The 16,462-nt window shown below is 33.1% G+C and overlaps 1 long non-coding RNA gene across 5 annotated transcripts in view; it reads right to left on the reverse strand.

The window, feature by feature from the left end:
• LOC150007322 (uncharacterized) overlaps positions 1-16,462 on the reverse strand; it is an 84,399-nt gene that overhangs the window by 33,557 nt on the left and 34,380 nt on the right. For all 5 annotated transcript variants that reach the window (XR_016511807.1, XR_016511805.1, XR_016511804.1 and 2 more), the window contains exon 2: positions 8,999-9,143. This is a non-coding gene — a long non-coding RNA (uncharacterized LOC150007322). The remainder of the gene's footprint in view (positions 1-8,998; positions 9,144-16,462) is intronic.

The following is a 16,462-nucleotide window of genomic DNA, read 5'->3' on the forward strand; positions in this document are numbered from 1 at the left end:
TCTTTATATCGTGGCCTCACTGTATTGTGGGATTTAAAATATATATATTATATTTAATTTTTTTATCACTTTTTTTTGCTATATCATGGGATTTTATGGTACTGTATCTGTATGTTGTTAAAGTTACATAGGTTTAAGAATGTAGAATATGTTTAAGAACATAAGTAGTGTTTATAAATTGTGGAAAAGGTTAATAAGTGAGTGGGAAAGGTTAATAAGGGACTGGGAATGGTTTATAAGTGTGTGGGAAGGGTTTATAAAGCCTTAAAATACATATAAATACTAAAATAAATGTAAGGTTCCTACTTTGCGGATTTTCACCTATCGCGGAGGGATCTAGAATGTACTACCCATGATAAGTGAGGGAATACAGTATTGAAGAGTGATGTTTGAATTCAGCAAGACCCAAATCACCATTGAGAAAACGTTCTATAGCTTAGTTGGCTGCCATGAAAAACAGCTCCCTTTAAAGAATTCTTTCTTAACCAATTTTTTTCCTGTTCAAGTGGGCCATATATTACAATTAAAAATTAACATACCTTGTCTTTTGAAATGTAAGACATTTGTGATGATAGTTTGACATTTTATAAGATGTCTTCTGATTTGTAAATTAAATTGACAATTAAAAAAAATCCTCACCCAAGGATATGTTTATTGATTTTAGAGAGAGAGAGGAAGGGGGAGAGAGAGAGAGAAACAATGATGTGAGAGAGAATTGCCTCCCATAAGCACCCCAACTGGGAATTGAACCCACAGCCTAGGTATGTGCCCTGACTGGGAATCAAACCTGCAACATTTTTTGTGTACAAGATGACACTTAAACCAACTGATCCACCCAGCCAAAGCTAGATTGGCAAGTTTTAATCAGCAAGTAGTGCTTATTTTGGAATAATTCATACCATTTTTTAAAAAGTAAAAATGTTTAAAATTACAATTCTTTTTTTTGCTTCTTTTGTTATCAGACACATAGAGCTTATTTGTTTCTTTGATATAGAGGTCACTTTCATTATGTGAGAGCCTATTAAAACAGAAAGACTGTGTACTACCTCTAAGGTGTTTTTCTGGAATTTTGACTAAAGATAAACTTAATAAATACACTATATGTCAGAAAAGACAAATAAATTAAGTCTTATTTTTTAGCTATTTGGCTTTCTTTAGCTTATTAAACATACCACTGCTAATAAAGTTTTCATGTCAGAGAGCTCTAGAAAGTTTTATGACAGTCATTTTAAAAAAATGATTCATGATGATAGTTTTTCTTCTTCCCTATCTTTTATGCTGTGAAACCTCTGTTTTAAAAAGGAGCTTTTATAGAATATTTTATTGCTGTAATTTACTAAGTATTACCCAAATATGTTCCACATAGCTCAAAAAACTCTCAGTTTAGCTTGTAAAATTTTATGCTTTCCAATACTGTAGCTTTTATTTTATTGTTCTTTTTATATAGATATCTATTTTAGCATGCTAACATTGAACTCTAGTTAGTGGAATTTCTGATGTAACCCATCTCCTCTAAATAAAATATTTTTTTAAACTATTGCTCTAAATTCTATAAAATATTCTGTCATTAAAATGAACTTTTAAATTTGAATTAACATAATTACATTGAATTTTATTTAAGCATTGCCATTATCTGACTTAAGGTGTTTAATAATAAATAAAACAAAACTTTCATAAAATTGTGGGGTGATGCATAATTGAAAACAAAAATCAAGTAAAACTCTGATGTTGACAGCATTCACCTCACAGTTGACTCACACTTACCAATTTTATAACTATATATAAATTGACTTAATTTCCTTGAAAATCAAACATGATCCAGTGTTAGGAAAATTTATTTATCTTTTCAAGTAGTCAATATATTAGGTTGCATTTTTTCAGTTAATTCTCCCAATAATTTTGTGGGTATTCTTAAGTTATGGCTAGTTTATGAAGAAAGTAAACTAATTTTTATCTTGAAAAATTTCCTTTTACTAAATGATTCAGTTTCAAATTTTACTATTAGGATGAAATACCAAAAATAAATTTATTTAAATTTAATGTGACAAAGTTTAAAGATGTTATTAAAATAAAGTTATAGTATACTTTTCTATTTCTTAAATATATTGGTCCCTATCTAGGGAACTATAGGCATGAACACATATTTAGTCAGGTCATAATTTGAAAAACTAAAAGTGCTTGGTTTTCTGATTCAATAGATCAATACTTTTTAGATTTTTTAAAATGAGAAGCTACTTGTATAATTTCATACTCATGATAATAGAATTCCTATATCAGCTTTATAGGCATTTCATTTATATTAAAATTATCTAAGTTTTAGCATCTTTCACTAGTAGAATATATTTTTCGCTTCTACAAGTGATGTAAAAAATTCCCAGAAAAAGCAGTCTGTATTCTATCTATTTTGTATTTAAAATATGGTGTCCTAAAATATGGGATCTCAATGCACTTGCCAGATAATAAATAAGAGGTATTATTAATCTTGTTAGTTTCAGTCAAAAACTTAGACTATTTAAGTTTACAATATTTATCTTATATCCCTTTAGTTTTAATTTAGAGGCACATTTTACTCAGTATTCTTCCTTGATTTATAATGTACTTTGCATAATTAAAAAAAACAATATTTTTCTCTCTATCTTGAGTAAAAATAAATTTTCTATTGTTTATTACATTACAGTTGTCCCAATTTTTTCCCTTTTACCCTGCTCCAACCAGCCCACCCCTCTCTCCCACAGTTAATCCCCTCTCCATTTTCCATAGGAAAAATAATTTCTTTGAGTAATTCTAAGTGGTAATTATTTTGGTATAAAATAGGAATCGTGTGTATATTTGAAAAGAAACTAACAAAGCCTTGTTAATTCTGCTGGTTAAGGATTTGTTCCAAATACTTTCATTTTCTGGTAAACACAGGATAAGGAAATACTTTCTTTCAAAGCATTTTTAAATATACAATATACTTTGCCATTTTAATAAGGGTATTTTATTTATTTCAAGGGCACATATTGATAATTGGAAAAATTTTACAGTTGTTTTATGAACACCTTGTACATGTTCATAGCAAAGGGGGTATAGGAGATTAGTTTACAACTGTCTTCTGAATTTAAAGTTTAATAAATAATTCTATTAACTTGAGAGATTTGGGAGATGGGTTCTAGTTCATCAATATTTTCCTATGAAATGTATAATTAGACTGACCCATTGAGAATGTTTATTCCAGCAGAAATTTTTGAAATCACAAGAAAATATGTTTTTAGTTCATTATGTCATAACTACTTCTTTGCATCAAAGAACTCAAGAAGGTTATTTTGTTCTGATTTACTCCTGTTGCCTGTGTGTAGAAGTTATAGCTCTGGACAGCCTAGTATACATTCCTTATTTTATATGTATGAAATCTACAAGATAGGAAGGCCAACTAAATCTAAGCAGAGAACAAAAAAAAAAAAAAAAGAAAAAGGAAAAGTAATAGATCTTAAATTATCCTATAAAAATGATAAATATGTGATTAAGGCCTTTAAATTTATGACCATCATTGAAAACTTTCAACAGTAAAAGTTGCTTTAAAAGAAATGCCACATGTTTGAAATCTTCTAAAAGAAAATAAAAAAGTCAAACTAAACAACAAAATAAAAATAGAGCTATTTGAGACTGAGATCATGGAATAAAACTGCAACTCTAAATGTGACCTACATTTGATAAGAGAGTTGGAGGTTTCTGAAGATATATAAGGCATCATTCTGCAAGCTGATGTCTAAGCGGATACCTCTGGAGTATATTAGAACATGAACACTAAGTGTCTAGGGTTGTACATTGAACAGTTGCTGCCCTCTGGTCTCCAGGACTATCCAATAACCTGTGCAAATTAATTTTGTTCTGTCTGTTCCAATAAATATTTTATTTAGTTCTTAAGTGTTTAGGCTTCAAAATTTAGAACCTCAGAGGATCTGCATTGAACATTTTCTCTGAGATATTTTAAAATAGGCTTCCTCTATTTCTCATTATAGATTTTTTGGCCTTAGAACATATATTTTGTATGAATAATATTTTGTATGAATATTAGAGCTGTCCTATCCTGAACTATTCATGGAAGCTATTTTGATTCAAAGAATTCAAAAGTCACTATAGATAACAAGTATGCCAACTTTCTCTTATTTTACTCATGGATCTATCTAGGCTTAAAGAGCATATGTAATTTAAAGATAGTTGGTCAATAAATATGTATTGAACATGAAAACCATCTGTTATAGCACTAGAGGACCCTGTTGGACTCTGTTATGTTGTCAGTTAATAAATTTTCATTAGGAGAGCATGGCCAAAGCTGTTTTATAGGAAGATTAAATAAGATTTAGGATGATTTAGAAAGAGATATTACTTGGGTTATTAAAATCCTCATAATTATTAAGATTTTCTATTCCTGGGACAAAGTATTTAAAAATCATGAAATAATAGAGCTGAAAGAAACTTTACAGCTTTTCCATTCCATATTCCTTATTTTATTATAGCTATTTGAAAAAGTATGCTCCCAATACTCATATAGATTATAATATCCATGACACAAATAATTTGATTCCTACCTGCTTTTCTACCCATATCTCCTCTGCCCTGTAAAAATCTTATGTTTCTACCAAATGAGGAGGCACGACATTACCAAGATGTGATCCTCAACATTCTGCTCTTGCTCATGGCACTGTCTGATCCTGCAGCACTCTTTCTTCTGATATATACTCATTGAAATCCTACAAGGTTTCATCTTCTCCATAAATTTACAGGTGTTTGGGGTTTTCTTTTTTTTATGTTGATCATGGCATGTCTCTAAATCTCTCTCTCTCCTTTTTCCTTTCTCTGAATAGTCATTTCATTCAGTATTTGGTACCTAGAACATGGTCTTTGGTATAAAGGTCTACATTTAAGGCACAGTTCTGAGAATAACATCTGTCTCAGAAAATTATGCTAAACCTCATTAAATGTTGCTGCAAAACCTGAATTAAGTGATGTGTATGTAAATACTTTGTATGGTGAGAAGCTCTTCACACTTGCAAGTGGAAGTTGGCAAACTGGAGACCTGGGAGACCCAATGGGATAGTTCTATTTGAATTCAATTACCTCAGAACCAAGAGTGTATATAGCATAGTTTCTGTCCCACTCTCAGTCCAAAGGTGGAAGGCCAGTGTCTCAGCTCAAAGTCAGACAGAGAGCGAGAGAGTTAATTCTCTCTTACTCTGCCTTTTTGTTTTATGCAAGCCTTCAGTGGATTGAATGTGACCCACCTACACTGGGGAGGCATTCTGTTTAACTCAGTCTACCAATTCAAATGCTAATCTTACCAGAAGCACACTCGTGGGCACTACCCAAGTAATGTTTAACCAAATATCTGGGCACCCTGTGGCCAGTTCAAATTGACACATAAAATTAACCATCATACATGTATCTGTGTATCTGTGAGGACAAGGACTTTGCTATATTTTTTTCTAGAATCACTAGCAACTGACATAATGCATGGATAGGAAGTAAATCTTTACTGCTCAGTTGGTTAACTGAGGGGTTGATTGAATTAATAAATGAATAAATGGCCAATTAAATAAATGAATGGAAAGACATTAATAAATAAATTTTTTATATGTTTTCTTTCTTCCACTTGATCCATAGCCATTTTTATAAACTGATGTTTTTCTTCTTCAGAATAATTTACAGTACCCTCATCTGTATTTCTGTAGTACTTTGGAAAATAACTTGAGACATAGTTTTAGATTTTATAACTTTTCTTGACATGATTGTAATGCTGATTATACTAAATAGTAATTGACCATGTTAGACTGAGATTGACTTTTTTATTGTTGTTGTTAACCTTAGTACTTTTACTGTGTCAGAAAAATATGCACTCAATAAATTTGTAATCCATTAGATCATATTAAATGTGCTTCTGCACTCTTTATCACCATTCTGTTCTCCCTGTTATGAGGAATACATTCAGTTTCCCAGCTCTTTAAATTTTCCACCTCAGTCTTGGTGGTTCTAAGGGGACAAATGTGGAGGATTGAAATTTGTGTTCATATGAGGTATATGTGTGGTAGTGGGTGGAATCAGTAGAGGAAAATGATCCTTTACTCTGCGATGTCAAGTTAACAGTTTTTAACTTCATTTTACAGTTAAGGAAGCATTAAAAAAATTAACTAGCTTTCGAGGAGATCAAACATCTGGCATAGGAAAATCTTGTTATGTACACTCCTGGTCAAAACCTTCCAATGGCCCTGGGGGATAAAATCCAAACTCTTCAACTCTTTTTCAAAGTCCTTCTGGACTTGGCCATCTCTTTTCACTAGGCTCTAGCATTTAGCAGCCTCTAGTAGATGTTTGAACCTACAATTTCTTCTTACTTAGCCTCTGCCTACAATAGTCATATGTCCTTTTTTCGTTGCTTAATTCTTTTTTGACCCTTTGAAGAAGCAATGGATCCCTGGTGGGGAACTTAGGAGGCAGCTGAGGTGAGAATCAGAGGCCCAGATGAAAGCTTTCAAACAAAATGATTAGTTACAGAAAGTGTAGATGACTCAAATTGTTTACATTCTAAAGTTATAACAAACTTATTCCTCAGATATTGGCGGCTCATCAATGTCATCAGCAAGCTAGTGAACATCAAAAATTATACTAGTCTTCATGGGAAGAATCATTAACTGAAATTCCCTTCTAAATGGATTCTTGAATTATAATAATTCTTAATCTCTTTCTTTCACATACAAGTAACCCAAACAGTCAAATAAGCTTGTGTATCAAAAGCAAAATACTGACAGGAAACACCATTTTGCTTTTTATATTTTTCATGTCTTAAGTCCACTGGAAAATGCTCAGACTGAGAGTGGGGGAGGGAGAGAGAGAGGCTCAAGATGAAGCTTTATGACTGACCACATATTACAGAGTCTCTCAGTCCTTTTTTGGCCAACCAGACCTGCTCCCAGCCACACTTTCTTTCACTGTTGTTTCTACTCCTGGTTACCAATGGAAGAGTTTAATGCCACTTTCCTTTTAATCGGCTTGCCATTTCTCACTAAGACTTGGCTGTCAGGATTTGGCTCACCTGAATGCCAAGGGCAGGCCCATCCTTTGGAACCCATGTAGGAATGTGAAAGGAGAGGCTGGGGTTAACCTCAGGTCACTTGAGGTGTACCCCTTTCAAACATAAGAAGAACCCTTGTTGGAGAGAAAGGAAAATATTAGCCCATAATGGTGTTTTTAAAAAGTGAAATGTGTATGGAAGCTGATCTTATAAATAACCTATCTCTTAATGCAAACAGAACTCCCTCTTTAATAGCTTAAGCATGTCAGAAAAAATTCTTGTTTCTTGAAATAAAAATAATAACATTTTCACTTTTCTCTTTTTAAAATGTATGTATATAAAATTTCTTAATGAGGATATAAAGAGAAAATACATTTTATGTATTATTTCTATTTTTATTATAGTATAAAACTGATTTTCATTCAAACAACCTTAATTATTTCTTTCTGTTAAAAAGGTACTCATTGGCAACAAATTTTAGCTTAAAAACTCTTGTCTTAAGACAGCTAAACTACCATAGTAATCAAAGGGCATACATTTTCTGTGCCTTGAGAGTTCTTAGGGATGATCAGATTATCTTTTTGTCCTGCTCAAAGTATGTACTTCCTCAAATCTAAAAAACAGAATTGTTTTGAAAGAAAGTGAATACACAGGGAATAAATCTTAAAGGAATGAAGATTATTTTACTTAGAGATTTCTTTGTACCAAACTACCAACTATAGGCCAACTATAGACCAGAAATAAGTACAATGATCAACCATTGGTAAGTATTATAAATAAGAGTGGGAATTTTTACACTGTTAGAGAAGTACAATAGCTTCTCTCTGTGTGTGTGTGTGTGTGTGTGTTTCACAGCAAAACAGTTAACATCTCTATAGTCCTTTGCAATTTACAAAGAGTTTTCAGATCTCCTATCTCATGAGCCTTATAACAAAGTCTTCTTTTAGGCCAAAGCAGGTGCCTCTCTCAAAAGATTTTTTTTTGAAAAATTTGTCATTCCGTTTCAATTTTACTCGATACATCTTTCTGCAATAACTTAAACATCACATTCTTTTTAAAATTTATGTAGTTTATCAACTAAATTACCATTTATGAAACATCTTTATTTGTACATCACCTTGTCACTTCTGAAGTTCAAGTATGTACAATATAGTCTCAGTCTAAAGGAATCTATATTCTATTTGGATAAAGAAGAAAAACTAAGTATTATAAAACAATAACCTATCTAAATAAAAGTTTGTGCTACATAGTGAATGTAAAATACTCAAAGTATCACATAGAAATAGATTTATCAAATGAATAATTAAAAAAGGGGTTCCAGCTTGATTGTCCTAAGGCCAAAGATGTGCAATGCTTATATTTGATAATTTGAAGTTTTAAGGGCAAACATGTAAATTAAAAAGTTTCACACTGACATTGCAAAATTATTTTAGTAGTCAGAACTCATGGCAACATCAGGCCCATATTTCCATGGGGCACATCTGAGTAGGTTGGAGAAGAGGTAGCTCTATCTAGACAAGGCAGATTTGTCCAACATTGCAGTTCCATGTAAGGAGCTGTCTATCTTGTTACATCCAACCCAGCTCATTCACTATGACCCTAGCCTCCAGACGCAGCTAAGTTTTCAACCTCTGTGTTAAACTAATAACTGTTATGGACCATTGGAAGAGAGGAATACCACAGGCTCAGGTAAGGTCCTAAAGAAGGTAAGAATGGGAGGCATTGGATTTCAGGGGATAGATGACAGAAACGCATGAGTAGAAACAGCAAGGCAAGAAAGCAGAAGGTGTATTTCTTGAGAAACAGAAAACCAGTTGGCTAGATTACCTATTGTGTTAAGTATAACAACCAAAGGTACCTGAGGTAGATAGTAACATTGGTATTCTTTTTGCCTAATCTAACCTGTTTTCTAAAGAATTACAATCTGAGTACTTCTCATTGAGGACTTACTTTTCCTTGTAGTCTGCTTCACCTTAAAAATTGGTAGTCTTCACTGATTTTCACCCAGGGTGATTTATCCACAGCAGATGTGATCTCCCCAGTGTGGCCAATGACTGGTGGTCAGAGCCACCACTGGAATAATATACCTGGGTTTCTATAGGAGATAAATAAAACAATAACACCTTTTCATGTGATTGCTTCCAAACGCCCTCTGATAAATAGCTGTCAAACATTGCTGTTCTAAAAGTGAAAACTTGTGTTTCTGGATCATACTAAAGTTGAGAGCACTATAACTAAAATATCAGTTTTTTTGTTTGTTTAAAAATATGTTGGGGTTATAGAGCAGGAAAAATAAAATCTATAACAGAAACTTTTAAATAGGCTTAACTGTTTATACTTTTCAGAAAGTTATTTTGCTGACTTAAATAATTTTTCTAAAACTGAAGGATTAATATAAATAAAGAAATGTAAAATAAAAGAGGACTATTCTTTTGTGTAAAGAAGTGGAACATTTAGAATAGAACATATCAAAACATTACAAAAAAAGCTGCTATAGAGTTGCTTATTGTTATTAGTTTTCTCCAAATACTGAAGCACATCAGATTATGAAAATGAATTGCTTTACTTTTGAGGTAATTCAGTTGCCATGTGTAAATGCAGTGAATACGATGTCTTTATAAGTGACACCAGTCTTTGTGGAAAAAAGTTCATTGTGCACTTTGGAATGTCTTGTATCTCTTCCCTTTGAAATTTTGTCTGGTCCAGTACCATTTGCTGCTAATCTGATTCAGTGCCAGAGAACGAGCTGAGCTTGTGTTCTCAAGCTAAAGCAGGCACACTTCATCAGGCCTTCTCTGGCGGTGTTCTTTTTATATCAGCTCAAGTTTATAAAAAACTTTATATAGACTCAGCAACTTTATGAAGTTTTGTTAAAAATACACAAAGCTGCATTTAAGTAATATATTTGTGACCTCTTAGCTGTCAAGTTCATTCAAAGCTGGTATGAGACTTTTTAGCTACTTAGATAAACAAGCAGAAGTTTTTGCTATAGCTCCTATTTTGTATTACTTTACCTTTTTTTCCCACGTCAGAATCATTCTAATAAAACAACTGAATTGATTCATTTGGAATAGATTATCTGTCTCTTAGGGTCCTTTTAGTTGCCTAGTCTATTCAGTGCAGTTTATCTACTATATACTGATCATTGCTACATGCCCAGTACTGTGATAAGCATTGGCCTAGAGCAGCAAATATGATTGACAGTGCCCTTGATTTCTCTGAGTTTCCAGGTTTTTGGAGAAGACAGACATTAACTATGGAGACTTTAAAACCAAAACAATCTTGATAATTCAAAAGAGTTGTTTGTCCTCTGCTCGCCGCTATCTTGTACACACAGTGTTTTTGGGTGCTGCTTAAAACGGAACTGGGTGTGGTCTGCTCCGCTACTCACCACAGGCATTGGGGTGTGGCCTGTGAATGCTCCCCAGGTAACAACACTGGTTCCTGGCCTCTTACCATCCGGACAAGAAGCCATCCATCTAAGACAGGGGTTGGCAACCGCAAATAGAAGGCCAAATTTGACATGTTCCTTTTTTTTGTATGATCTAAAAGCTAATAATGGTTTTACACTTTTAAATAGTTGAAAGCATGTCAGAAGAATATTCCATGACACATGAAAATTTTGTGAAAATAAAATTTCACGGTCCATAAATAAATTTATATTAGAATATAGTCATGTTTATTCAGTTATATATTGTCTGTCTGCTTTCTTGCTACAATAGCAGAGTTAAGTAGTTATAACGGAGACTAGAATGGCTCAGAAATTCAGAAATATTTATTGTCTGGCCCTTTACACAAAGGTTTGCCAATCTCTGGTCAAAGATAATAGATTGCCTCTTTTCTGATCTATCCTATTATTATTGACTGTGTAATGCAGTCCATACCATATATCATCCCTTTGTCTATCCTTTTAGTTCCTGAATCTTTCCTTCAACAGAAACACATCAACCTCACTTTATAAAAATGTCATAACTCATATCCAAAATAAAAAGGGGAAATGATAAACCTCTAGTCAGAGGCATAACACCCCTGTTAATTTAATCTGAGTTCTTTAAACATCATAACATGACATAATTTATGCATGTTTTCCTATGCCACTGCTATGAATAGGCTGATTCTATGACATGATTTAATTAAAAAGTGGCTTCCTAATATTCTAAAATTATCAGCAATTATGATACATAATTTTAAATGAATTTGACTACCAGTTTTATTTTATAGTAAAGTTTCTTAGAATTTCTTTAATCAAGAATATCTAAATAGTTGATATATTCTCCAAATGGCAAAGTTTAACCAGCATAGCTTGCTCTAGTATTTATTTAGTAATCTAGTTATACTATATACTTATTGAAACTCCAATATATGGCAGATTAATGGGAGTGGATTATATTATTTAGAATAAATTTCTTCATGCTCTATATTTATTTCTATAAAATATGCATGATTAATTATAATAATCTATTTTCCATTTTAATATTTTTCTCACAGAGTCATTGGCAACATTTCACATGCATTAAAATTCTTACTTTAAAAAATTTAATGAAAATTTAATTTTATTCTTTTAATTCCAGATAACTTTGCAGCAAGTTAAATAATTTAAGCTATTTTTATTAGATTATTATTTCTGACAAATAATTTTGATCATGAAGTAATACAGTTTGGGACAAAAAAAATTAGTATGTTTAACCTAATACTTTGAATAATATCCAAATGCTTTCACTACCTTTCAAAGACACATCTCTAATTATTCATATTGAATGCTATTGTATGTTTAAATAATATGTGTGAGCAATAGGCATCTTATATTTGCCTTATAAGGAAAGGAAAACTAAGCTATAAAATTATTCCTCAGAAGATGAAAGAAGCAAAGTTACAGGTCTTGATAAGTTTTATAGTATAGAGAACAGGGGCTAGGTGAAACTGAACTGTAATCTTTGCCTCAGATATTCATTCTTGAAAAGAAAACAGAATGATGGGTCTAATTTCTGCCAAGCATCTTAGGAAACCAATGGTAATGTGCTAAAAGGTAGTTTTTGATCCATATTCCTGCTTCGTAGTTTCTGAGACCAACTTGGGCAGTGAAAGCAACAGCCATGTTCAATGAGACCACTGACCTCTTCTCTGCTGAGTATAATTGATGCTGACACATCACAGAGACATAGTTGAAACCCAAGCATTTATGTGTTCTTCCCACAGCCTGTGGTTAATTGGTATTTGAACCTGGATCTCCAGGATTATCTTTTGCTAAGCCTGGAACTATACCAAGAGGATACACGACACAGTGCTCTTGACCATCTTGACCAGAACCACAAAGTTCTGGAAATGTCTCAGGAATAGATATTCTCTGGTGATTTCCAAACCATAGGTATGTCCTCTTAGGTAATGGCTAGGGAAAATATGATGCCTCTGAAAGAAGTTCCCAAGCCACAGAAACGACATAGAACTGAGACAATGTTTGACCTTGTTCCCACTTAATCTGTGAAATATTGTTGCCTATATTTTATTTCATACCTTTAAAGAACACACTTCTTTGCCCATAGATCTCTAAGGAACTTCAATATACAATGTCTCTATAATTGAATGAGTCAGAAATATTAACAAACTAATTAGTTTCTTAAGATTTTATTAATGACTACCTAATTGTAATATTCAACATCTATTTGACTTGTCCTTAATATACTTGATCATTACTTTTCTAGAGCAAGATATTGACTCTAAACTTATTTTAAGTGACTACAAGTTCAATTTGATTCCTCAGACATTTATTGAGTCCCTGCTATATTCCAGACCCATGCTAAGCACTAGGGTGAATGAATTATGAATTACAGCCTCTGCTCTCTGAAACTTGTAGTCTATTGGAAGACATAAATTTGTAAGTAAATCAGTTTAATATTATATAGTACAGGCTAACTGAGAAGTACCAGGGGTTATGGGAGAAATACTTAGTCAACTTAGTTCCAATGAGAAGAAAGCTATGGGAAGAAAGAGCTACCCTGGTTGCAAATTATAGTAGGAATAAGGAATGAGATAAAAATTGCTTACAAATAGTCAAATTCACAAGACTTCATCAAATACAATATTTTAGGTTAAAAATATAAAAAATCTTCCTGTTGTTTTATTTAAGAGATCAAAGTTTATCATCTGCACTAACATAGTAACAACACTGTATTCTGTTTAGAATATAGGGTTAAAGGAGATAAATAACCAAGAACAAAAGCAGTGAGATCTGCCATCAATCTTTTTCTTCTACTCTGTAGTTACGTGGTTCAGAGGAGAAGTCTTCCGATGAAAAAAATATTATTTCACCAGAGCTGGCCTTAGGCAATTCCACATTGTCAATCACATGGATAAAATGTAGGCTAGGCTTCTTAGTGTTTTTCAAAATAGATAATAAATGGAATATAAGAAACCGATATGACTATGTGTTTATAATTCTCACTTCTTGGTTGGCATAGTCTAGAATTATTAAATATGAAGACAATATTTCCATTGGGGTTTCTCCTCTTTTTTTCCATCTTCTCAATGAGGAATTTTGGTATACATTTTTGCCTTTTGGTTTCATCTTTTGGTAGCTCATGAAAAATGATACATAGGTGGTTAACACTCAGCGCCAGAATCAACACTCCTTCTGTTCTGAAAAGCTGATGACTTGAAAGCGTTTTTCCTCCTCATAAGGATTTACTCAAGTATTTATATATCCTGTAATAGTTGGCTTCAGTAATATTATTCCTTCATATTTTTGGGTACTTTCATTTAGAATAACACACTTTACAACCAAGGAAGCAAATTACCTATAAAGGATTGATTACAACAGTATTTCCAATTATTTTCCTTCACATCATTATGAAAGTTTCATTTAAATATATTTCATGCATATGTCCTATTTTTCTCAAGTGGAAATTCTAGTAGTTCAAGAGAAATATGGTGACATATTTAGAACAGTTTAATCCTTTACTGACTGATGAAGGCCAAGTTCAAATTAAGAAAATTCTTTGTATACAAAATATTGGTTTACTATGTTTGAAATTAGCAATTTAAACATTATATTTGGAGGGTGGGGAAATTAGCTGTTAAAATTAAATACTTCAGGACCTTCCATGCAAAAATAAATGAACATAAAAAAAATATTCTAGCTCTTTAAAGGCATAAGAGTAGTGATATGCCATAGACTATACAGTGTTTCTGTAAGTTTCAGCAATTAAAGGCTATATGACTAATAGATTTTTCTGAAAAATAAGATACTCCATAATTTCTTCTTTTTTTATTAAACATTATTTCCTTTTTCTGCAAAACAAAAGAAGTTAAGGTTTTCCACAATTTCTTTTTTGATTAAACAATATTTGTTGAGCACAAAAGTGGTACATATGACATAACAAAAAATAGACATATATTTATGGGAAAATAGAGTATTTGAAATGGTACCACTCTGCAAGATCAGGCTAGATCCAGTATAGATTAAGAACATTTGCACTCTTAACTAAAAAATGGCAAACATCATTGGAAATGATTAATAGTCTTTAATATCTGTGAATCAAGTATCTAAAGAGGAACTACTCAAAATTCTACAACACAACTCATGGAATTTGTATAAATTGGGTTATTGTTTTTCATTAAATCATGTATGGCTGACATGTATGGTTGGTCCATAAAACTTGGAAACATGTATTAGCCATTCACACTGGTCTATCCTTGCCAGAGAGAAAAAATACATGATCCAATAGACACACTTAAAGTCAGGAAATAGGGAAAATTATAGGAAGTTACTATTTGAGTGAGCCATTAGCATAAGTCTATTCCCTGATGATTTCTGGTTACCTAGTGATATTAATATATAAGTATATAAACATTAAATGCCCATTATTATTTAAACTTTTTTTGTTCTAATATGGGTTTGTTACAGGCCATTGTGCTTATAGCATCTATCATAAATGTGTTTACAAAAGCCGTCATTAACCTATGGCCTGGGCTCAGTGCCACTGGCTTCTCTGTTCTGGCAAAACACATTGAATACTGTGTAAGAAGAATTTCAACTTTTTCCTTAAGTTAGCTTCTGATTTACACATTTAAGTGTTTTGTTCTTTTAAGGAATACATTCCTTTTCCGGTCAGTATAAGCATAATCTTGAAGACATATTCATTAAAGAAAAAAGTGAATTATTTTTTTAAAGTTGACATATCAACCCTAATAAAATTTGTTGGGCCATAAATGACAACTCTATCTCATGTTCTTTTGATGAATAATGGAATGTGTGATGAGGTCTCATGAAGGCATAGTTGATTTTACTCTGCCAGAAAAAGTGGTGTTTGACTTTCAAAGCTAAGCCTATGCAAACAGATGCTTTTCTTCCTCAGCCTGTCTGTCCATGACAAGAAATTGTCTCCTGTACCCATCAGGCAAAGCACAATCAATATTAGTGTCATTGGTCAGGGGGCAGCACTGCTCTACTTCCTCAGGCTGTTGCTATTGTTTATGAAGCTAACCTATGCTCAGAAATCTGTTTTCAATTATTTTATGTTCAAGAAAAACAAAGTGCCCTTCATCTTGTGCACTCTGAGGGCAGGAAGGGGGTGGGGGAAAGGAGACACCTACTAATAAGGGCTCCTGATGGCTAACTGAGCTCAAATTAAAAAAGAAGAGCCCGGCAGCTTTTTCTGCTAAGGGGCCTCTCACACAAACTATGCTTCAAGGAGAAGCCTCTGTGCTAAACTTCCTGCCTCTACACTAAAATGTCTGCCTCTGCACTACTCTCTGCTTCTGCACTGAACTGCCTGCCTGCACTGTTCCTGCCTTCTGAGCTGTCCTTTAAAGAAGTTCCTGGAGTTCTAGTTCAACCAATAAGACTGACACTTTCACCATCCAATCAGAGCTGTACAGCTCTAACCAATCAGAGCATCTCCATTCTGACCAATCAGGACAGTTACTTTTTGGACCAATCAAACGGCAAGGATAGCATTTTAATTTGCATGAGGATGGACCAATCAAGAACTGGGGGTGGAGACTTCTGTCCATATAAGCCCTATCTCCAATGGCAACATGAGTGTACTTTCCTTAAGTCAGAAGATTGTGTTTCTCCTTCTAGAGCTGAGACATTGAATATGTTCCACAAGTGGTGGAGTGGAGCAGAGCAGGGCAGACCATCCCGGAGTGGATTTCACAGCCATGCTGTATCACAATTGAGCTATTCCACAGCAGTGCTGTTTTAACAGCCATGCTATATCACACTGAATAAAATTTCCTTCCTCACCCCACTCCAAATTAGAGATTCTTGTTGGTAGTTGAATTGACACCACCAACAATCACTTGAAAATCCAGACCAAAGGGAAACGATAAGCCTGGGGCACAAAACTGAAAATTTCTAATTACTTTAGCATGCTTCTTGTACATGTGAGTAGTAATTTCCAAACAGATAGCAAA

The sequence above is a fragment of the Furipterus horrens genome, unplaced genomic scaffold (assembly GCF_987537825.1).
Source record: "Furipterus horrens unplaced genomic scaffold, mFurHor1.1.pri manual_scaffold_6, whole genome shotgun sequence".
In the NCBI taxonomy this organism is placed as follows: domain Eukaryota; kingdom Metazoa; phylum Chordata; class Mammalia; order Chiroptera; family Furipteridae; genus Furipterus; species Furipterus horrens.